This window comes from Meriones unguiculatus, chromosome 4 (genome assembly GCF_030254825.1).
Source record: "Meriones unguiculatus strain TT.TT164.6M chromosome 4, Bangor_MerUng_6.1, whole genome shotgun sequence".
Taxonomy (NCBI): Eukaryota; Metazoa; Chordata; class Mammalia; order Rodentia; family Muridae; genus Meriones; species Meriones unguiculatus.
The window spans coordinates 14,745,788-14,769,060 of NC_083352.1; the positions used below are offsets into that span (position 1 = coordinate 14,745,788).

Here is a 23,273-nt window from a genome sequence, read left to right on the forward strand (position 1 = left end):
GTCCATTGTCCACATGCTTAAGGGCTTAAACTATTCCAGCGGGGCAAGTTCTCCGGGGTCAACTGACTTGTAGTTACGGCTCTCGCTCGCAGTGTAGCGGTTCTGTTGAATTGGTACGCACAGATAACAGCAAATAATACTGTAACTTTTCTTCCAAGTTGTCTTGCCTATTACAGACTCACCTTACCCTAACCAGCATTTTTTTTATAGTATCAGTGTTACGTGCATTTGTATATTATACAAGCATGTATACTTTTTAACCATTTGGTTTGAGTTTAAAGTTAGAAAATTAGGAACAGTAGTAACCGCTGCCTGCAGCGCGTTTGCCAGGACAGTGCCAGATGTTCGGGGATGTTTCACGTCAGTTAATTTTCAAGGGTAACTTTTTGCATAAGCATAGATTATTCATAGTTTTTCAACACCAGTTTGATGTCATGCGTCACTATGTAGGACGTTTGCATTAAATAGTTGTTTCTTTTGTGAAGATAAGGGTGTTGATCACAGAATAACTCAGCAAACTAGTGTGCCTTTAAAAGTTCATAGAATTGCAGTTAATCCGTTTGGGTGTTTAATTGTGTAAAATGCCTGGTAGCTCTTACTTATCCAAGTGCCCATTACATAATACAGTCAGAAAGTGATGAAGCTAGGGTGGGCACCAGGCAAAGGTACTGAGAGCCATCATGGCCCTTACTCGAAGGGACCTTCTTTGTATTTCTTTGTACAGTTCCTAACTAAGGACAAACATGTGACATGATTTTTTTTTTTTCAACACCAAACTAAGAAAATTAAACAAAACAGCAGGCAGTGATTTTGCTGGAGTGTTTAGATAGGATCTCACTGTGTATCCCTGGGTGGCCTGGATTTATGTGGAGCAGGATAGCCCTCAAGAGACCTTGCCTGCCTATGTCTCCTGGGTGTTGAGATCAAAAGTGTGCCCTGCTATACTCAGCTAGTCAGGGTTTCACTGAGCATTTGAATATTAAGAATGTTACATTTTCTGTATTGTGGGTAGTTGTGTCTGACTTATTAATTAGGCTTTTAAGTTTCTTAAACACATATTCACTAGTGTGTCCAGTATAAGATTAGAATATGTTTATAAAGATAGAACGTAATGATTTATGTAGCCACAACAGTTTGAAAAGCTGACTTGTGAGGGTGGTGGTAGATCTGTGTCATGAGAGAAGAGAAGTGGCTGGAAAGATTTTAGACAGACTGAGGGGAGAGGTTGGAAGCTTGTGCTTGTGGGTAATTAGCATATAGGAGCTCACTATCAGGAAATTCTGATGGTGTGTCATGGGGAAGAGATAAAAGTTGGCAAAGCCTTGTTCCTTGGTATTTACCAAAGGGTTTCTTTCATTACTTGGGGACAGTGCCTTTGGGGGCAGAAGGTAAATAGAGATGAGGAAAATGCACATTGTCCTTTGGCGTGAATACTTCTCAGCGTGAGTAACTGTTGCTACCACATTCATCTGTCTCTTCAAGCACTCTGCAAGCTTTGAGATTCGGGGGTAGTCGTAGGTAGCTGAAAGAAAGAAAAAGGTAGGCAGTAGTGATAAGGAATCCCCTGTGAGGCTTTCCTGTGGGTAAAATTTTGGACCTATGAACAAAATCTATCCAAATAATAGTGACAATGAATTTATAAGTCAAAGCATTTATATCAAGAAATAAACTATTCCCTTAATATAATCTATAGCCAATTGAGTAGATTTATAATATACACGATAAATCACTAAATTATTCACGTTTGTTAACAGCTCTAAAGTTATAGAAACTGTCTTCTTGCACCGTCTTCGCTCTTCTTTATAGGTCATCCAAGTGATGACAGGAAGGTGGGCCTGTTTCATTCTTCACTTCAGAACTTGGCTCCTAGGCCGGGGGTGCAGCTCAGTGTGAAAATTTGCCTAGAATGCACGGAACCCTGCATCCATCATCATCCATATCTCCGTCATGACCAACATGAAATGGAAAACTTGTCTCTGGTGTGGGTGTCCTTTAGCCCACGGACAGCAAATCAGTTTGTGCTAGAATGAGTTGTTGCTTATCCCGAGGGCCCAGAACAGATCCTGGCTGGGAAAAGTATTTGTGGAATGAACAATGTACCAAGTGCATGCATTTCTTTTCCTTTAGGAAGTTCTGGCCCTTTTGTATAGGGGCTGCTCCAGCCTCACCTCTGTAATTGAATCCCACAACTACTCCTTGTGTGTTGTGTATGTGTTGCCATTTGGTGTTTAATCTTAATGGCGTTACATTTGCTACATTAATGTTTCATGGAGTTTGTGTCCTCACTTCAAATACAATGTTCTTTAAGGCTGTGCCTGTTTATACAGCATGATTTTTGAGAATTGCCTTGGCATCTGGTATGTCTACAGAGTCGGCTTGTATGTATCTATTGAGTAAATACTAGTTATCATGGGAAAACATCACATATATTTTAAGCCAAAGGTAATATATTAGTTAGGCAAGCTTTGAATATACTTATGAAAGAAACAATGTAAAAATTTAGTGTCAAAAATAATAATAGGTAATGTTTATGTAGCACTTCAAGTGCCCAGCCATGTCTCTGTCCCCTTTACATGCTCATTTATTTGTGTCTCAACATTTTTTTGGTGAAGATAGTTATTACCCTATTTTTCAAGGAGGAAATGGATTGCCAGCAAAGCTTTCCTGCCCAAGATTATGATGTGCATAATAAGTAGAATAGGCAGCCTGGCTCCCGAGTCAGCCAAGCTTCTCTGTGAAGTTGTTTGTGTGGTGTGAGGGAGGCAGAGGGGGTGCCAGTGTGCAGAGGCCAGAGGAAGATGTCAGGCAGCCTTCTCTGTCATTGTCCGCCTTATTGCCTGGAGACAGAGTCTCACTGAGCCTGGAGCTGTGTTGGTGACTAGCAAGCCCCAGTGTTCCCACAGAACAGGGATTTTTATATTGGTTTGGGGATCAGGACTCATGTCTACAGCAGTTGCTCCTGCTTGTGAAACACTGAGTCATCTCTCCAGCCTAGGAATTTTATTTTATGATTTGAAAGATCTAAAAAATCATATTTTTTAAAAATAGTTATAGAAGGTGCCCTTGGTAGGGTGGGTGGTGGCTGGAGAGATGGTTCAGTGGTTAAAAGCGCTTGCTGCTCTGCCAGAAGACCTGAATTTGGCTCTCAGCACCCACTTGGCAGCTTATCGCCATCCATAGTAAATCCAGTTGCAGGAGGCCCAACGCCCTCTTGTGTCCTCCCCAGCACCCTGCATACATGTGCATATCCACACATGCATGTCATCGCCATGTAAATAAATAAGGGGAAAAGATGTTATTTTAAATTATTTATTTAACTTTTGTGCTGCTGCTGGTCAGAACCTCATGACGAGTGAATCTGTCACATCTCTGTCCTGCCCCTAGGATGCGCTTTTAAAAGTTTCAGGGTGGGGCTAGCAAGATGGCTCAGCAGGTGGAAGGTGCTGCCCACCAAGCCTGAATTCCATTCCTGGCACTCATGGTGGAGGGAGAGTACCAGCTTTCAAAGTTGTCTTCTGACCTATACACGAACACAAAAATGTAATTGTTTTTTTTTTAATCCTTAAAAAGTTGAGGGTAGAAAAAGAAACTTGCACCACTGCACTACAGAAGCACTTCTGAGTCTTCCAGGTAGAAGAGGGTGATACTGAAATAAATGGTCAGAGACCATTGCAGGAACTAAAGATGAGGGTGGAGAACCTGGATTTTGACTGACAGCTAAGTATAGTTTTGATCTTGGTTGTTGGATTCTAGGGTAATGATTTACCAGGACAATGGCTCAAAAGTTCCTCCTTCAGTGTTAGAACAAACACTTCTGCCAAATAAAATAATGCTGAGTGACATGTGACAGCTTGCTGGCTCCTTTTCTTACGTACTTTCTCGATTTCAGTCATTGTGGGAACCTACTGTTGTGTGGTTATCGCTGAGGTTGTCCTCAGGTTATCTGCCCGCTGGTGGAATTTTGATCCCACCTCTTCAGCGTGTATTGAGCAACAGACAACACTCAATTAGAAAGGTCAGAAGTCCTCTTCTCACCAAGTACTTTTTTGTTGTTGTTGTTGGTTTTAAGACACAGTTTCTCTGTGTAGCCCTGGCTGTCCTAGAACTCATTCTGTAGACCAGGCTAGCCTTAAACTTAGAGATCCACCTGCGCCCACCCCCAAGTGCTGCAGTCAAAGGTGTGCTCTACCGCATGCCTTTTTTTTTTTTTTTAATGGTGGTACAAGATATAAAAGTTTCTGTTGATTTAGTATAAACTTAGAATAAAGTCAGAAGTGTGGGATTAAATGTGGGCCTAACCAAGAAATCCAGCAAGGTAAAGAAAAAAAATCACATTCTCCCACAACCTAGGTACTTACCCTTTCTGACAGCAGTTGGTAGTGTTGTATCTGGGTGCCAGGCATCAGCGGTCTTTGACTGTTAATGGCTGCGCAGATAGGGGAATTGCCCAGACCTGACCACTATCCAAGAACCAAGAAGACATCCCTTTAAATGAAGCATGGCCACCAATCTGGCTAGCAGCCAGGCGGGACATACCCCGTGAAGGTATAGTATTATGTCTTTGAGATCATTTTCTTGGTGATGAATGTCATGTCATTTATCTAAGGAGTGCTTTGTAGGTCAGTAAAGGAATGGCATGAGCTGCTATTGCCTCAGCATCATTCATTTTGAGATGTCCTGTGTGGAAGTGAGTTATGCATTTTGCCTCACAGCTCATGTTCTATTTAAATGTTTTAGACACTAACTTGGAATAGTTTGAGTTCAAATAATTTGTATTGAAATGTTTATCAAGGGGGCTGGAGAGATGGCGCAGAGGTTAAGAGCACCCACGAGGCAGCTCACACCTATCTATTAACTCCATTTGCAATGCATCTGATGCACTGATCTCCACAGGGGCCAGGCACAATCATGGAGCACAGGGAAACACTCAGAAAAGGAAAAGAAATGTTTATCCAATTGGCATGTTAGTCTAAACTCGCCCTCTTCCCCGAATGGTTTTTGATGTAAGAGATTCTGATGCACTGAGTCAGCTAGTGAACCTAGGATAGGTAAAATCAAAAACGTTAGTCATTAGAATGTCCATGTAGCTTTACCTACTACCTTTTATTAATTTTAAGGAATTGATTATTTGCAATATTCTTATTACATACCCTGTGATACTTTTTTTAAAGGTTATATTTCATTTTGTGTGAAAATTTGCACTGTGTTAAGAATTTTGGGTTTTTAACCTGATTTATTTTTAACTTTTCTTTTTTTAAGGACTCTTACCTTGAAAACAGCATCATTGGCTTCCATATCATCTTTGAATATGAGTGATATTCCTAGTTTCAGCATGTCCTCCTAGAGACCAGCAGACCAGTTTTATTCTTTCAGGAAGTCTCTCAGCGCCGGACATAGTATGTCGGATGCCTGCACATGGACTGGATTACCCACAGACTCATAAACATTTGAAAAATGGTAAACAGCTGACGAAAGGCGGTTTCAGGAAGCAGCTCCGACCCACTTTTGAGCAGCTTGAAAGAAGATAATTCTAGAAATGAGTGACAGGAGTCTAGCCATTTCTACACTTGTTTCTAGACATTCATTATCTTAACCCATCCAGTTGGTGAATGATATTTGAGTTTGAGGTCAGCCTGGTCTACAGAGTGAGCTCTAGGACAGCCAGGGTTAACCCGAGAGAGAGACAGGGAGGAATTACATCTTTGTAATGCACTTGCTATTTTACCTGCGTTTTCCAGAATCAACCACAATTTCTAAAGCCAGATATAGTGACACACGCCAATAATCTTAGCACTTGGGAGGCAGGGGCAGGAGAATCGGGAATTTAAAGTCATCTTCAGCTCTGTAGTTTGGAGGCCAGTCTAGGCTAAGTAAGACCCTGCCTTATAAAACTAGAAAGGAGGAAAGAGTAATTTTCATTCTTTTCAGTATTGATCTTTTTTTTTCCTTGTCCAATGTTTAGGTGTTATTCTCATTTGTTGGTGATGACTATGTTCTCCTTCCCTCAATCTGAGTTTCCCAGAAGACATGGACAGCAGAACTTTCTAATTTTTTAAACTTTGTGTTAAACTTCAGGCTAGTTTTTAGTCTGTTGCTATGGTGTCACCTTCTTACTCTTCCCATCCAGTGTACTGGCGGAGGCAGTATGAAAGACAAAGCACATTTGTGTAGTTAACGAATGAAAGCCAGCCCTTAAGTGTGCTCATTTGCACATTAGATGGAAATTAGGTCTGGGCAGTGGTGGAACATGCCTTTAATACCAGCACTCAGGAGGCAGAGGATTTCTGTGAGTTTGAGGTAGCCGGGTCTACAGAGTTTAGGACAGCCAAAGCTACATACCCTGTCTTGAAAAACAAAGCAAACAAAAAAACCAAAGGGGTGGGGGAAGAAATTAGTTTGTTGGTTAGAATTAAGATACTTGACATTGTAAGTCATATTTTCATATTTTTCCATTATGACCTTACCCTAACTAAGATGAGTTGCTTTCTTCAATATATTTCTATAATTTAAGGAACATGTTTGTTCTTACAATTCATGTTTTACCCAACAAGGACAAATATAAGAAAAAGAGCAGGATTTTAACTTAGTGAAGCAAAATTTCATAAAGTATTTGGTTAAGTTTAATATTTTCTCCTGTAGGAAGCCTGTTCTACTTTCCTCTCTTCCCCTTCTGCCTGATCTACTCCAATCACTTATTCTCGGGTATATATACGTATTTTTCTTTTTTTACCATCTGTCAGAAATTTAATTTCTTTGTGTTTTGCCTCTCCCATGGCTCAACCTAATGTTTTAAATCTTTGTTCTTTTTTATTTATTAATTAATTTATTAATTCTTATCTTTTTAATTCTCTGTGTACATGTATCTGTGTATATGTGCATGTTAGTAACAGTGCTCTTAAGAGGCCAGAAGAGGGCATCAGATCACCTAGAGCTGGAGTTCAGGCAACTGAGGGCTGCTAGGAACCAGTGGGCTCTCTGCAAGAACAGTATAGCATCTCTAACTGTTGTACCATCTCTCCAGCCCCTTTTCTGTCCTCTCTCTCTCCACATGGCTGTGCCTCCCTCCTGGTCTGCCAGCTCCAGCTCTAGTTAGCTTCATCTCTTGTCCATCCTCCTCTGTGAACCATGGTCCAGTCTCTGGTATTTGGTCTGTTTTTTAGCTATGAACTAATGCTGTTTTCTTGAGTGTTCAGTCACGGTGCGTCTATTCCAGGGGTTCATGTTTTCTTTGTTCCTAGCAGAGGCATTACCAGATGGATTTGTTACCAGTCTTTGCACAGAACACAGCTCCTTTTATGTGTTTTCTGTTTTTATGTGTTTATGTATTTAAGATAAATCAGTTGTTATCTTCTTTTCCTCGGAACATTAACGTTTCTGTGTTCTCTGATGCTAAGAATTAAGATTGGTATTTTAGACAACTAATGCTACTTCAGAGTTAGTCAGTGTAGCCTTATGGCACAGTCTAACTATTCAAGAGTTATTGGCATTTATTGCTCCTTTGTCTTAAAGATTTTTGTCATAAACACGTCAGGTCAGAATCATAGACAAACATACTTGTGGCAAAATTTATGTACTGAATAAACACATTTCCAAGGTACTGTCATTTCACTGGCAGCAACTTCTCAGGTAATTCTTCTCTCCTTGGTAATCTGGCTGAGGTAAACATAGGTTCCTTTTCTTTTCTCCCTCCCTTTCCCTCAAAAGACAGGGTTTCTCTTTGTAGCCTTGGCTGTCCTGGACTTGCTTTGTAGACCAGGCTGGCCTTGAACTCCCAGAGCTCCACCTGCCTCTGCCTCCCCGAGTGCTGGGATGACAGGTGAGCACTGCTGCACCGGGCTGTCCTTTATACTCTTAAAGAGAGAAGGTGCCTGGTCAAACTGCCTGAAATTGCTAGTGCCGGCAATTGTAAGCCTCTCAGTGTGGGTGCTGGGCTCCAAACCCAGGTCTTCTGCAAGAGCAATCTTCCTAACCTCTGGGACATCTCTCCCATCTTAATCCAGTCTTCCCTAATGTTAACTCTCCTTACAGATCATGGTTAGAACAAAAAATGCAGGGAAAGGAGCTGACACGGAATTATTCTTCAGAACTAACTTTGTTAGAGAGGGATGGAAGGAGAACACAGGTGAGCAAGTGCTTCCACAACCATGGGGTAGGAGCCACATGCTCAGCCTTTAAGTGAAACAGCAGCTATGACTGGTCCTTGGAGGGAGGCAGAGAGAGATTTGAGAGGGATGAACAAGCCTTTGGGTATGGAAAGGAATGGTGGTGGGAGAGAGCTTTTGTAGGAAGAGGGAAAGCCTTCACACACCCTCAGCAGCCTCAAAACAAAGTTTGTGATTTACAGCTTTTCAGGGGGAGGAGAGAGCCTCTTGGTAATGAGCCAAACACTAAATAGGGCTTGATCTATTGTTGCAAGGGGTAGGGCTCTAGCCAACTCGGGGGTGGGGGGCATGGTCAGGTAGTAGGGCAAAGAGGTATGGCCTGATAGTTTGTAATACAAAGAGGCAGGTAGAGAGGGTTCCTGAGTCATGCAGTAAATACATCTGTGTATCTGCAGGTGACAGATAAGATAAAAAAGGCTGCTGCAGAGTTCCTAGAGGTTTCAAAAATAAGCTGCTGGAAGCGCAAGTGCCTCTGTCTTGAGACAGTGGCCCTAAACCAGCTGCAGAGGGGAAGCAGCTGCTGCAGCATCAGACATCTAGCTTATGGGATTGAGGGAAGTTGTAACAGTAAAAGGAGTTGACAGACATGGAAGTCAGCAGTTGTGTAGGCTGTTGAGCAGGAGGGACTGAGCCAAGTGGAAGCCCCAGGGACCATCAGCCCTGTCAGTCTTGATGCATACGGGAGGTGCTGGGTAATGGGTAGAGGCCATGGCCACTGTAGTTGTGCATGCTGACCTCTTCAGGGTCTAGATGAAGGAGCTGGACCCTTTCCTCAGTCTGGTATATACAGTAAGTTCTTGGACTCGGTCTCCCTGGTAGCATTTTAATACAGCCATTTGCCTATATAGTCCTAATTCACTCAAATCCCTAGGGTGGCACTGTTTTCAGGAATAAGTCGTTTTCAGTCTAGGAACTTTCATGGACCAACCGAGATATTTGTGGAGCTGACCAGGTGTTGCCAGCAAAGCTGAATTTTCCTTTTTGGGCTCATTAATTAAAAAAAAAAAATAGAAATGGGAGGTAATTTGAGAACAGTTTTATTAAAATTTGAGAGAAAAGCATAGTACAAGATAGGTGAAAATCCTGGTAGCCACAACGAGGAGAGAGAGAAAGTTTAGCATGGAATAGAAATTGAGATAGCTCATTAAGAAAGAAAACATCCCCAAGAATGGAAGAATAAAGCTCATCTCTAAAATCATGGAAGTGGGCTGATGAGCTGAGGAAAGCTCCCAGTTACGTGGTGTTTTACAGCCTCTCCCTGCCTGGCTTTTGTTGGTATTTTATGGGTTTTATTTTGTGCATTCTGTTCATCAGATGATCTGCAGAGAGGGAAGGGCTTTTAGGCTTTCTCTGCAAATGGCTTCTTTCATGTTCACGTATCTCTTTCCAGTTGTCATTCTGCTGACACATATGTAAAACACTCTCAGGAAAAGGCCGAGTCTGAAGATCTACTGTTTCACACACATCATGGAGTAGGTTACCGTAACAGCACAGCATGATCCCAACAATTTTACAGCAAAAACCATTGAAATCAGCATGGGAGGACAGGAAGAGAAAGTAAATGCTATTAGAAAAGGACTTGCATTAATAATCAATTTCTGGAAATGGAAAAAGTGAACACAACAGCTTTTTAAACATTTGTTAGATAGGAGGTCCCCAAAACAAAACTATGGGTAATTCTAGTGCCTAGTTTTACTATGCATTGTGGATATTGTTGCGTTTCCTTTTAAGTTCTAAAACTATATTTTAAACTGACAACAGACGTTTTATTTTGAAATACTTCATGTCTTAAAATTAACCTATGTTCTTTTGTAATTACATTGCAACATTTCGCAAATGCTTTCAACAACTGAGTTTCTTACATAAGAAAGTGTATAAATTGTGTAGTCTGCAACTCCAGTTGTATTATAACAAAACTGGATTATCTTAAACATCAGGCAGAGTCCTTTAATCCCAGCTCTCAGGGGGCAGAGGCAGGTAGCTATCTGTGACTTCCAGCCTGGTCTGCATAGTGAGTTCCAGGTCAGCCAGGAACAAAAAGAGACCCTGTCCCAAAAATATTGAATAAATAAATAAATGAATGAATAAACAAATAAGATTCATAGATCTATCTTTCCTTTTTTCTTATGCGTTATTATTGTTATTAATATAGAAGATAATGGGTTTCAGTATGATGTTTTTATACAGGTATAAGAATGTATAGGAAAATCCCATGTGTCTCATGATGCTGTTGAGATTTGAAAAACAACCTACGATGTGGGATTCACCTCACCTCACTGAGTGTCTTTCTTCCTAAGCCTTCTGGCCATACTGCACTGCTGGTTGTTGGGTATCTTAGAGCTGAAGGAACTTCAATAGCCACTAGTGAAAGGTGGTCTCAGAGCTCAGTACATTGTGGCAGATGTCAAAGTACAAGCCTGAGGCAGAGAGAGTATGGGCTATTAAAAATCTCAGAGCCCACCCCAGCAACACACTTCTCTAATAAGGCCACACCTAATCCTTCCCAAACAGTTCCAGCAACTGAGGATCAAACATCCCAACATATGAGGCTTTGAAGGCCGCTCTCATTCAAACCACTGCATAGCTCTTATACAAAGAGACCAAAGGAAATCTAGAAACCTTGCAAGGGTATACCTAGGATACATATATGTTTGTATGTGAATTCTAACTATGGTAATTTGTCTCTTTACCTATGTCAGTTGGGCAAGTTATGACATCTAGCCTTGGTTTCTTTGTGAAATGGTAATATCTAGTAGTGTTTATTTAAATTAAATTTATTATTATATGAAATGCCTTTGTTTTTGTTTGTTTTTGAGACAGGTTGGCCTTGAGCTCCCAAGAGATCATCCACTGTCTCCCAGGTGCAGGGATTTAAGGCATAAACCGTCACAACCAATATAGCTTCTTACTCAGGAGAAGAGTTTATTTGGATTACAGTTTCAGGCTACAGTCAGTCTCTTGTGACTGTGGGGCTGACATTTTCCATTTTGAAAGATAACTTTGATAAGTATTCTTGGTTCATGGTTATTTATTTTCAGGGTTTAAAATACTTTATTACATGTTTTTCTGGTTGCTGATGAACGTCTGAGGTTATTCCGATACTCCTGGCTTTGGGTGTGAGTTGACGTTTCCTCATGCCCCTTCTAGTGTTGGTCTTTACTTTGTATTTTTAACATCTTGACTGTGATGTGTCGTGAAAAGTTTCTTCTCTGGTCATGTCTCTTTAGAGTTCTGTGTGTCTCTTGATGTTTTAGATGTCTGCTTCACTCTCTGGGTTAGGACATTTTCTGCTACAGTTTTGTTAGACAAGTCTTTTTTTTTTTTTTTTCTGTTTGATTTTACCTCTGCTCTTTCTGTAACACCAATTCTCAGATTTGGCCTTTTGAATATACCCTAGATTTCTTAGAAATACCATTCCTCCTTAATTTTTCTTTCCTTTTGTATGTCTGTTCATGTTAATGTCTCTACTTTTTCCTTCATTATCTGAAATTTGTTCTTTGCATGGTTTTATCTGTTGATTATGCTTTCTGATGTGGGTTCTATTTAATTGATCATTTCTTTCATTTCAAGTATTTTTGTTTGGGTTTTTTTTTTTAAGTGTTTCAATCTCCTGGCTGAATTTTCCCTCCATATTTTGAACTTTTGCCTGTCTTGTCAAGATCTTCTATAGATTTTTAAATTTATCTGTTTGAATCTTGTCTATGAGCATTAATTTTTATTTAAATAATTTAGATTAATGTCTACGAATGCTTTACCTATGTGTGTGTATGCACAGTATTCATCAGAGAGTCTTGGACTCCCCTTGAACTGGAATTACAAATGGTTGTGCGCTGCTGTGTGGGAGCTAGGAATCGAATTCCAATTTTCTATTGGAGCAGACTTGTTTTTTCAGTTTTGAATTGACCCTGGATTCTCTGGAAGACCAGCCAGTATTCTTAACCACTGAACTATTGCTCCAGCCCTGATCACTGATTCTTTTAAAAAACGAGACTCTGAATTCTTTCTCAGACATTTCCCCACACTCTATGATTTGGATTCCATTGTAGGGGAGGTACCGTTAGCACTTAGTGTGATCAGGTAGTTGTGTATAGGTCATAGTTGATAGTTGTGTCATAGTCTTTTAATTACTTCATCATGTTTTGCACATCTGTTTAAATGAACTTGTTTTTCAGTTTTGACTTCCCCTTCTGATTTTACTTGGGTGCTCTCTCTTCTCTGAATTTTCTGGGGGCAGGGGTTCTCTAGAAGAACAGTGCTTATAAAGAATGAATACACACACATTCATTATGCACAAGGGATTTACTATGGCATACAGGCTATGGTCCAGCTAGTCACAGTGGCTGCCTGCCAATGGAAGGTCTAAGACCCCAGGAGTTGTTCAGTTTATGAGGCTGAATATCATCTCCTTAGGCCACGCCCAATTTCCAAATGAGAACAGTAACCAGGCCATAGTTACACCTAATAGAACTACCCGGTGTACAGTTACAAACATTATATTTTTTAAACAGGTCATACTTACGCCTAACATGACATAAGCTTCATGCAACCACAAATGCATTATAACTTTTAGACTAGGTGCCAGTGTCCCTTAAGTGACATTCTTTTAGGATCTCAAACTTAAAATATGACAACCATTGATGTTCTTTTAATTGATGTCACATTGCATGAAAAAGAAATGAAGGAAAGGAAACATAACTATATGAACAACTGCATTCTTACCAAACTGACAGACGCCCGTGTCAACTGTCATGTATTTTTCTGTAAATGGTCATGTGGCCTCAGCTATATTTATGACTACCTTCCTCTACTACCCATTCTCTATTTCCTCCACCTCCAGCAAGCACCTCATCAGGTCTTGGTCCTTTTCCTAGATGAGTGACTCATACCTCATTCCTCAAGGGTCTGTGCCCTTTGTCATCCTGCCTGGATTAGGTTGTTGTCATTTTCTGCAGGCCATGGCAGCACCGAGAGACTGCCTACAGGATCTTCTGCATGCCAGATGTAAATTTGGTTTTGGTTTAGTTCTTTTGGTTTTGTTTTTCAAGACAAGGTTTCTCTATGTAGACCTGGCTGTCCTGAAACTCACTGTGTTCACCAGGCTGGCCTTGACCTCACAGAGATCCACCTGCTTCTGCCTTCTGAGTGCTGGGATTAAAGGCGTGTGCTGCCACGCCCTGTGCAGATATAATCTTTTAGCCTTCACTATAGAGAAGCAATTTACTTTCCCCTTGACAGTCTGGATCATCACTACTAAGACTGTTATTCCTTTATTAACCTATTAGTTTAAGGGCATCAGAAGCCCAGAGTGGCCTGGGGTGAGTCTGAGCTTCCAGTTCAGTGGAACATTTGTTATGACTCCTGGCAGGAACCAAAATGTTTAGTCCAGCAGAACTTAAAGTCATGGGAACAGGAAGCAAAACCTTTCCTAATGGATCACTAGGGGTGATCCTGAGTGGAACCATTCTCCTTTCTACCTCTTGACTAATGCACCTGTGGATTCTGGCTATGGGCGAAACCAAACCATCTTAGACATGTTACATCCAGAGTATATACTGCTTTCTGGAGAACCATGACTCAGGCCCTCCAGGTTGCTGCCGCATAACTGTTTCTGTAACCATGTCTTCAAAAAGCCATTCCATCTTTCTGTTAGACTACCTGCCTCAGAATAGCAGGGAACATGGTAAGAGCAATGGATTTGATGATCATGGGCCCACTGTCACACTTCCTGGCCTTGAGGTGAGTTCATTGATTAGAAGCAATGTACTGGGGAACCATCACAGTGGATACGGCATTTTCTAAGTCCACGAATGGTAGCCTTGCAGAAACACGTTCTGGAAGGCAATTCCATGACCAGAACAAGTATCTGCTGTAGTGGGAACAAAGCATGGTCCTTTCCGCAGAGGAAGTGGTCCAGTGTAGTCAGCCAGCCACCAGGCCAATGGCAGGCCACCTTGGGGAATGGTGCCACATCTGCATTCAGTGTTGGTCTCTGCTGTTGGCAGATCTGGCACGGACAGCATCTGTTTTCATGCCAGTTTGATGAGTGGCAGTCCATGTTGTCAAGCCCATGTATAACCCCCATCTCTGCCACCATGGCCACTTTGTTTATGGCCCATTGGACAATGACCGAGGCGGCTGGGGAAAGAGGCGGACTGTCCACAGAATGGCCCATCTTATCTACTTGATTACTGAACTCCTGTTGAAGTCACTTTTTAGGGGCATCTTCATGGGACACAAATATCTCTGCATCCTTTGCACAGATGTGTCCAAATATTCCCCAGATATCTTTCTTACCAGTTTTCCAATCGTGCTTATTCCACGTCCCTGACCATCCCATCCATTGGCTGCAGCCCATGAACCACTGAACAATTGCACATCTGGCCATTTATCCTTCTGAACAAAATGCATCTCCAAAAAAAAAAAAAAAAAAGTTCTGCCCACTGTGAAGATTTCTCTTCCCCTGTGTCTTTCAAGGTTGTCCCAGAAAAATGTTGTAATGCTGCAGCTGTCCCCTTCTGGATGATGCCTGTATAATGTGCAGAACCATCACTAAAGCAGGTCTTAGTCTTCCCTTCCTCCATCAGCAATCATAGGGCATACCCTGCAAGGCTCTAGGTACATGCTTGGCAGCAGACATCATTGTAACGGGAGGAGAAACCACAGGCATATGGACAGCTTCTTCATGTACCTTGATTGTACCTGCAGATTCTGCGCAGGACCAGTCATGTATTTGCCACATCTGATAATGGATTGCTGCTCTGCGCATCCTACTTGATGATCTGGTGGGTCAGAGAACACTCACCTCACAATGGGCAGCTCAGGTCACATGGTAACTTGGTGGCCCATTGTCAAACACGCAGTTTCCATTGAGGCCCAGTAGCAGGCCAAGAGCTGTCTGTCAAAGGGAGGATAATTGTCCACAGATGATGCCAGAACCCTGCTCCAGAATCTCAAAGGCTCCAAGCAGCATTCCTAATTGCCACTGACATGTTAGGTACCGTTGGGTCAGCCAAATCATACAGTCCATACGTCAGAGCAGCCTGCGCTGCAGCCGCCATCTCCTGTCCCTGGCTCCACTAAAGCCAGCAGCTTCTCCAGTGACTAGGTATATCGGCTGGAGTAACACATCCTCCTGAAGAATGTGCTGTCTCCACAGTGGGCCCACTAAGCATTGCTCTTCTTTCCTGGTGGTGGAAGGGGCCTCAGAAGATCCCGATTAGAAGTTGGTCTTCCAACTTCAAATGATTAAGGAAACCCTCCCAGGTGTGCCCAGCAGCTTGGGTTTTAGTTATTTCTAAACGTAGTCAAGATGGCAACCGAGAACAGCCATCATGTGAGCCTGTCATGGCTAGGTGCCAACAGCACCCGGGGTGAGCTGCACAGTGAGCACAAAAGAAGCCAGATGGAGCCAAACCTGCTCACATTTTGAATTGTGTGACTCTTCTGGGGCCAGGAGCTGTGATGCCTGATGCAGAAGTTGTGCACTGGTAAGGAAGGGCTGTGGTTAGAACCCCTGCTCCCAGGGGACCTGTGGGAACACTGGAATATAAAATGTTAGTCCTGCAGGAGCCAGAGTCAGAGCCACGTACCAAGGTACTCTCTGGATTCACTGGAAATTGCCACTGATTCCTGTGTTAATTGTATGTCCTGGCCTTCAGTGAAGGTACTTCAGACTGCTTCAGCCTTTTATGGTCTCTTGCCTGTCCAGCCACGGCATCTTTAAATAAGGATGCTTGGGCTTCTTTTTCCTGTTTGTGTTCCATTTGCTGCTCGAGTCTTACTACTCAGCTAAGAATGTACTGAATAGGAGTGAAGAAATTGGACACCCAGTCATATTTCTGATTTTAGTGGAAGTGCTTTGAGTTTTATGGCCTTTTTGATGTGCTATTGGCCATAGGTTTGTGATGTGTAACCTTTATTATGCTGAGATGTGCTCTTCCTATTTCTACTGTCTTCAAGTTGTTTTTTTAATTTTGTCACATCTATTAAAATGATCATGTCATTTCTGTTCAGTTCATTTATGTATTGTATTGTTTACTGATTTGTATACGTTGAACTATTTGTCCTTTTCTGTTTTATAGAATTGTTTTAGAGATATTGATGTTAATTTATCTCAAAAGGTATCACTTCAGACAAGGGGCTAACAACTAGAAATTACAAAAGAATTGCAGAAATTAAATACCAAGGGAATAAAACCACTAGTCAACAAATGGCCAATTGTACTGAAGTAGGCAGTTTTCAAGCAAAACAAAGCCAAAGAAACAAGTGCCCAATAACTGTTTTTGAAAATGTTTACTATCCCTAGACATCAGGGAAATACAAGTTAATTAATTAATTACTTTGCAAAACTACCTTCCTCCAGTCTGAATGGCCGTCATCAGGAAATCTGCCATCAGTGTTGGAGAAGGTAGGAAGAGAAAGGAACCTTAGTCACTGTTGGTGCGGTGCAAATTAATAGAGCCGCGTGGACACCAATTTGGAGAGTCTTCAAAATTTTAAAATAGAACTACTGTATGGCCAGCTATTTCCCTTCTGATTGTACCCAGAGACCTCGTATCCTGCCATAGAGATATTTGGACCTCTTTGTTTCTTGCTGGGTTCACTATTGCAAAGAATTGGAATCAACCTATTTGCAGATGAGTCTTTGGTGTGCATACGAATACTGCTCAGCTCTAAGGAGAAATGAAGCTTAAACATTTATAGTAAAACGGATACACTTAGAATGTGTAACATTAAGTCAGGCCAGTGGCAGTGGTAAGGTTTCCGTGTGGGTTCTCAAAAAGCCTTTAATGTTAGTTGTCCCTTGCCATATTCCCATCTTACCCTCTTTCCCATCCCCCTCTCTAAGTAATCTCTAAGTAATTCTAGTTTCCCCTTTATTTCTCTATAATACTTTATTTTTTTCTTCCTTGGTAGATTCTCTCTTCATCCCTGACTCCTCCTCCCTAGTCCCTTTACTGGATTCCTAACTAATATAGCTATTTAGATTGTAGCACAATTGAAAGCTTAACAGCTAATATCCACATATAAGAGAAAAAAATATTTGTGTTATTGGGTCTGGGTTACCTCACACAGAATGAGTTTCGAGTTCCATCTATTTACCTGCAAACTTGATAATTTCATTTTTCCTAACAGCTGAATAATATTCCCATTGGGTAGATTTACTACATTTTCATTTATTCATTTATCTTTTGATGGACATTAGGCTGTTTCCAGCTTCTGCTATTATGATCAGAGTAGCAGGGAACATGGATGAGAAAGTTTCTCTGTAGTAGGATGGTCCTTTGGTTATATCCCTGTCTTAGTCAGTGTTCTGTTGCTGTGAAGACACACCATGACCAAGACAAACAAGTCTTATAAAAGGAAGCATTTAATTTAGGCCTTGCTTATAGTTTGAGAGGCTTAGTCCATTATCATCATAGTAGGAAGCATGGTAGCATAAAGATAGGCATTAGGGTAGTATCTGAGACCTTTATATCATGATCCACAGGCAGATAGAGAGCCTGGGCCTGGGCTTTTGAAACCTCAAAACCAAGCCCCAATGGCACTTCCCCCAACAAAGCCACAAGTACTCCAACAAGGCCATACCTTGTAATCCTTCTAATCCTTTTAAACAGTTCTTTACCCTGATGGAACTATTCAGTCAAATATATGAATGAACCTTTGGGGGCCATCTAATTTAGACCACAGCAATGCTCAAGAGTGGGATAGCTGGACCTTGAGGCAGATCAAGTCCCAGTGTTTTGAGTAAATCCACATTTATTTCTCTAATAGTTGTACCAGTTTGCACTCTCACCAGCAATGAATAAGTGTTCCCCTTTCACTGTATCCTCACCAGTACCTGCTGTCGTTTGTTTTATTGATCTTTGCCATTCTGGCTGGGGTGGAATGAAATCTCATAGTAGTTTAATTTGCAATTCCCTGATAGCAAAGGATGATGGCTAAGGGTTTGTTTGTTTCTAAGCCTTTTGTGTTTCATCTTTTGAAAACTCTCTGTTTGGGTCACTACCCTTATTTTTAATTGAATTATTTGTATTCTTGGGGTTTTTTTTGTTTGTTTGTTTGGTTGGTTGGTTGTTTTGGGTTTTGTTGTTATTGTTCTTTATTCTAGGTAAAAACAAACAAACAAAAAAACAAAACAAAACAACAAAAACACCTCCAGATATATAATTGGTAAAGATCTTCCACATTCTGTAGCCTGCTGTGTCGCCTAAATAATGGTGTCCTTTGCCATACAGACTTTGAGCTTCGTGAAGTCATATTTATAATTGTTAGTCTTAGTGCCTGTGCTATCACTGTTCTGTGCAGAAAGTCATTTTGTGTGCCAAATGTGTTTAAGCCCTGTCTCATTTTTTTTTTCAGGGTCCTTGATCCATGTGGAGTTGAGTTTTGTGTGAGGCGATAGATATTGTTGAGATGTAGAAGATGGAATAGTGATGGGAGGAGAGGTATGTTAGCTTACCATGTAAGAGTGCTGTGGTGTATGTGTGCCCAGCCAACAAGCCAGTCCAAGGTCATGGGGCTTGAGGCGCTCCCCTCTAGATACACATTACAATCTCCAGGGAAACCATTCCCAGAACTATTCTTCTGCTCCAGCCTTTACCTATACTGACAGCTCCTCCAGAATACCTTTTACCTTTTCCTCTACCTGATTCAGAACCTTCCCCATACTGTGGAGAGAGCCGCAGTCTTACTTTGTCTCTGTATTAATAACTTTATATAGTTCTCTTTCCCAGAATACCCTGAGTTTTTATTTCCTTGGTGGATATATATAAATGAGAGTGAACAAGCGGCACTCTGCCTGGTGGAGGAATGGTCAGAAAGTGGACAGGGGTCGAAAATGTAAGTAAATGCAGCCCCCGGTTGGCTCAGAAGCATATCAGCGTGTAGTCTTCCATGGTTTTCATATTTCTGCAGAAAAGGAAGACCAGGGCCCACAAGAAGAGGGTACTAGGGGCCCCTGTGCCAGCCTCATGACCTGAGTTTGAGCTCTAGAACCAGCTCTTAGTTGTCCTTTGACCACACACACATGCACACACACATGCAAATAAATAATAAATTTTAAATTAGGAAGGATCAAAGTATATGAAGTTTGTTATCTGTGGCTAAAAACGTTAAGGCTCCTACGGTGTTCCAAGCATTGTGTATTTCTGAGTCTAAAAGCATAGTCATACTTCCTGAGACAGAGGGTTCTAATTGTGATCGGGAATCAGGATACTGCCAGCTGTTTCCTTGGCTCAGCAGATTATTCCAGCATAGTTACTGAGTGTCAAATATAGACACTTCTCTAGATGTGTGTTCATAATTTTGATCTCACTCCTGGCCTTTGTGTTGTAGCTACTGTCTAACCCTTCTCTTGGCTATTTTTAATATCTTTTTTTCTATATATTCTAAAGACTAGTAACTTAAATGTGATTTTTTTTCGATTTTTTTCACTGTTTGATTTTGAGAGAAATTTCCTTATTTTGTAAATTGTCTCAGAGAGACTCTGCTTAACTCTTAACATTTTGTCATGAACCCTGATCACCACAAAACACAAGACAGTGGCGATTCAGAACTGCTAGCACAGTGACTTCTAGTCTCGTGTGCTATCCATACCCACAGCTCTTGAATGGGTCTCCTTAACAGGCAGAGATGCCGCCCAAGCTTCTTTCTTTGGTAATCATGAATAAGAAGGACAGAATGTTTTTCTTCTTTAAAAAAAAGGTTGGATTTAAAAAAATGGTTGAAAGTTACTGTTTTGAATTTCCATCTATCATTTAAAAAGACTTTTTTTTTAAAGCTTTAAAGAAATCTGGTTTTTTAACAAGCTTCTTTTTTTTTTTTTCAATACAGTTTACATGAAAAGGTCTCAATTGAGGAAATCAGAGAGGATAATTTTCAGTCATAGAAGAACTTTCTGGTGATAGAATCGAGGAACTGGGAAGTATGTCCTCTCCTGGCAATTTGAGGAATATGGTGTCAAAAGAAAATAGAAACCAGCTCTTACAATGAAAGCATTAAGGTCTAAAATAGATAATTGCCTATTATTTTGTATATACAGCGGCCAAGCCTGCCCCAGCTCTTTGTCCACTGTTGTTGAGAACCAGTGTCCATTCTGTGTTTATGAGAACAAACTCCTGGATTATTATAATCAGAGTTATTATACTTCTTAAAGCTAAGTTGCTTATCTTTCTGATTCTGGGTTATTGTTTTGTTTCTGTTTCTTGTTGTTGCTTCAAGAAATAAGTAGCCATTGGAGTACTTTTGAAATGAAGCGCTTTATTGCTAAGGGTGCACTCACATGTATGTACATCACTGGCATTAGCCATCAGTTGGGTTATAGCCAGACATAACCAGAACTTCCCGTCTCCATGATTTCAGGTTGATTTTACTGCCTTCCCTGAACGTTCAGGTTATCTTGTTGGAAACAGATCATGTCTGATCATAGCAAAAAGAAGAGAAAAATTAGAAGTTAAATGCTTAGTGCACACCTTTAATCCCAGCAATTGAGAGGCAGAGATCTCTGAGCATTTCAGCCAATCTGGTCTACAAAGTAAGACCAGGACAGCCAGAGCTACATAGAAAAGAGAAGAAAGTTCTCGAAAAGGAAAAAGAAAGTTTCCACAATTTCCAGCACTGCACACACAGAGAGAGAGAGAGAGAGAGAGAGAGAGAGAGAGAGAGAGAATTTTACTTAGAAGCTAAAACAACTTCCAGTAAAATTAATCTAATAAACCTTTGTTAATCTACTTTTTGAATTACCATGACTTTAAATCTAATGTCTGACTTTGCTTCTGAATTTCAAATTATATTACATTTAAGATTTAAGATTTTATATTAGTTTAAACAACAAAAAATTACAGAAATTAAGACTGCGCTTAATAAGCCTATGTTTGCTTTTCCGTTCATTAATGTTCCTGCTTTTGAAGGTGAACGTAGCAGGTGGCCATGCTGTGTCTGCGTAGCAGTGTCAAGCACAGCAGCTTGTATTATCAACTGCAGAATTAATACCCTGAGAGGAAGGAGGAAGGCGCCTGTCTGAGAACAGAGCAGGTGGGGCCTCTCTTCTTCTAATGGAAGGGGCTGCTGTTGGGAAATAGGAAAACATATTTGAACCCTACACTCGAATATAAATATCTATATGCACAAGACAGAGGAGGAGAGGGTATTTTCTTATCACCTTCTACTCCTACTCCAAGGTAGTATTCTGATAAAACTGGATCAGGACGAGGCTGGAGAGGCGACTCGGTGGTTAAGAACACTGGCTGCTTTATCAGGGGGCCCAGGTTCCATTCCCAGCACCATTGTATGGAGGCTCACAAGGGCCTGTGATCGTGTTTCCAGGGAATCCAATGCCCTTTCTGGCCTCTGTGGACTCCTGCACATACACATAAAAGAAATGCTTTAAAAATTATATTTGCACATCTAGATCCATGTATGTCTGTCTATGACTGAAGATGTAACTCTGGTAGAACCTTTGCCTAGAGTGTAAAAGGCCCTGTTTCCCACCCAGGTACTACACACACACACACACACACACACACACACACACACACACGAGGGGGGGAATGTAGCCATCTACCTATAGTCTCTACTTTTATCTCCCACCTCTATCTAGTTGTGCATGTGTAAGCATGTACTTAACAAAATGCTTACTTCTGCATGCTTCACAGAGACAGCTCGAGTCGCCATTATAATCACACTGCAGGTGCCTCTAATTTAGAGATGATGAGACAGAGGTGCTAGCCGAAGACCACTCCTGTCAATGGATTCTTCGTGGCGTAGACAAGTAACTTCAGCTGAAGCCTGAGTCCAGGCTGTCATTTTTCTCTCTGTTGGCTCTCTGCTTCAAGCCTCTGTGTAGTATTCCTGATTATTTAGTTGCTGAAAACTTGATCTGTTTGCAGAAGCCTCAATTCAAATGTTATTTCCTCCAAAATGCCTTTTCTAGTTAACATACCTGGAAGCTTCTTTTCTTAACATCCCCTTAGCAGGGAAATGTTACCCTTTTGGATGCTTACTTTATATGGCAAAAATTTATGTACACTGTCCTGACCCAGATTGTAAGGTTCTTAAAGCCGAAAGCCATCATAGGCTTATTGCTGTTCATTTCCTTCTTGAAAAATGCTTGGAAATTTCAAGTTAGCAAGAATCAATGGCTTAAAAATAACAAGTGCTTGACTATGTGTAGTATGAATTTCCTAACAGAATTCTAGTATAATTTTTAAAAATTAATCTATACATGAGTGAGTTTCATTGTATACATATATGAGTTTCTCAAGGAACAAGAATATTTTTAAATATGAAAATATACATGAAATGAAAAAATTTGCATTGCATGTATTTTTGTAGGGAAAATAGGGATCAAAATAAAACTTTTAATCAATTGCTATAAAGTTTTAATAGCTGATGAAATTTCACGTATTCAAGCACCAGCAGTAATAATGCCGCCTTGATTCTCAAAGACCTGATGCAGCTTAGAAGAATTACAGTGAAGTAGCTCTATCAAAGGTTTTTTTTTTAACTGTCTTGAGTTTGCTAGTTATTTACATCTTTTTTTTTAAACTGATAATAAATCAATAGTGAAGAAGTTCTGTGTTTGTGTATATATAAACCATACTATTAATTCATTACGAAAGTGCCCTAGGGGTAATTCCAACGTGACATTTGGAAGGTAGATGGATGTGCATGTGTTAATGAGCACTAGCTGTATGTTGAGACACCTAATATACTGGTGTGTTGTAGAAGGGGGTATTAGACACTGGAGGGCTTCTCTGCCCTGGCTAGTTCCCAAATAATCGGGACAGAGACCTCTTGGATTTATAAAAGCTTTAAATCACAGTAACTGGGCAGCTATCAATCATCTAAGCTCCTTTGCTCTTTCCCAGCTACACATGCCCTGCTACTTGCCTTAATGGTTCCTGTCTGGGCTGCTTCTGTTCTTTCAGACCGTACTGCCCCCATGGTGACTTCCTTCTTTTTTTGCTTCCACTCCTCCTGCTACATCTTCTGCTTCTCTCTCTCCTCTCCTCCTCTTGGCCTTGTGGTCCCTCAAGCTCAGGGACCTCAGCTCTGCCCTCTTCTGCCCAGTCACAGGCTTCAGCAACTCTGTGAACCAATCAACTTTAA

General features: G+C 41.0%; 1 protein-coding gene and 1 pseudogene across 3 annotated transcripts in view; one reads left to right on the top strand and one right to left on the bottom strand.

Annotated features, from left to right (window-relative positions):
- The window catches only part of Slc20a2 (solute carrier family 20 member 2), an 88,793-nt gene that overhangs the window by 664 nt on the left and 64,856 nt on the right, over window positions 1-23,273 (top strand). Inside the window, exons 1-2 of one of the 3 annotated variants that reach the window (XM_060381459.1) lie at window positions 4,243-4,545; window positions 5,260-5,457. The exons of the other annotated variants lie outside the window; for them this stretch is intronic. The gene's annotated coding sequence lies outside the window, so the exon portion shown is untranslated. Of the gene's footprint in view, window positions 1-4,242; window positions 4,546-5,259; window positions 5,458-23,273 lie in introns of those variants that run through there. 3 annotated transcript variants of the gene reach the window in all.
- On the bottom strand, window positions 13,661-14,928 carry LOC110556612 (uncharacterized; annotated as a pseudogene).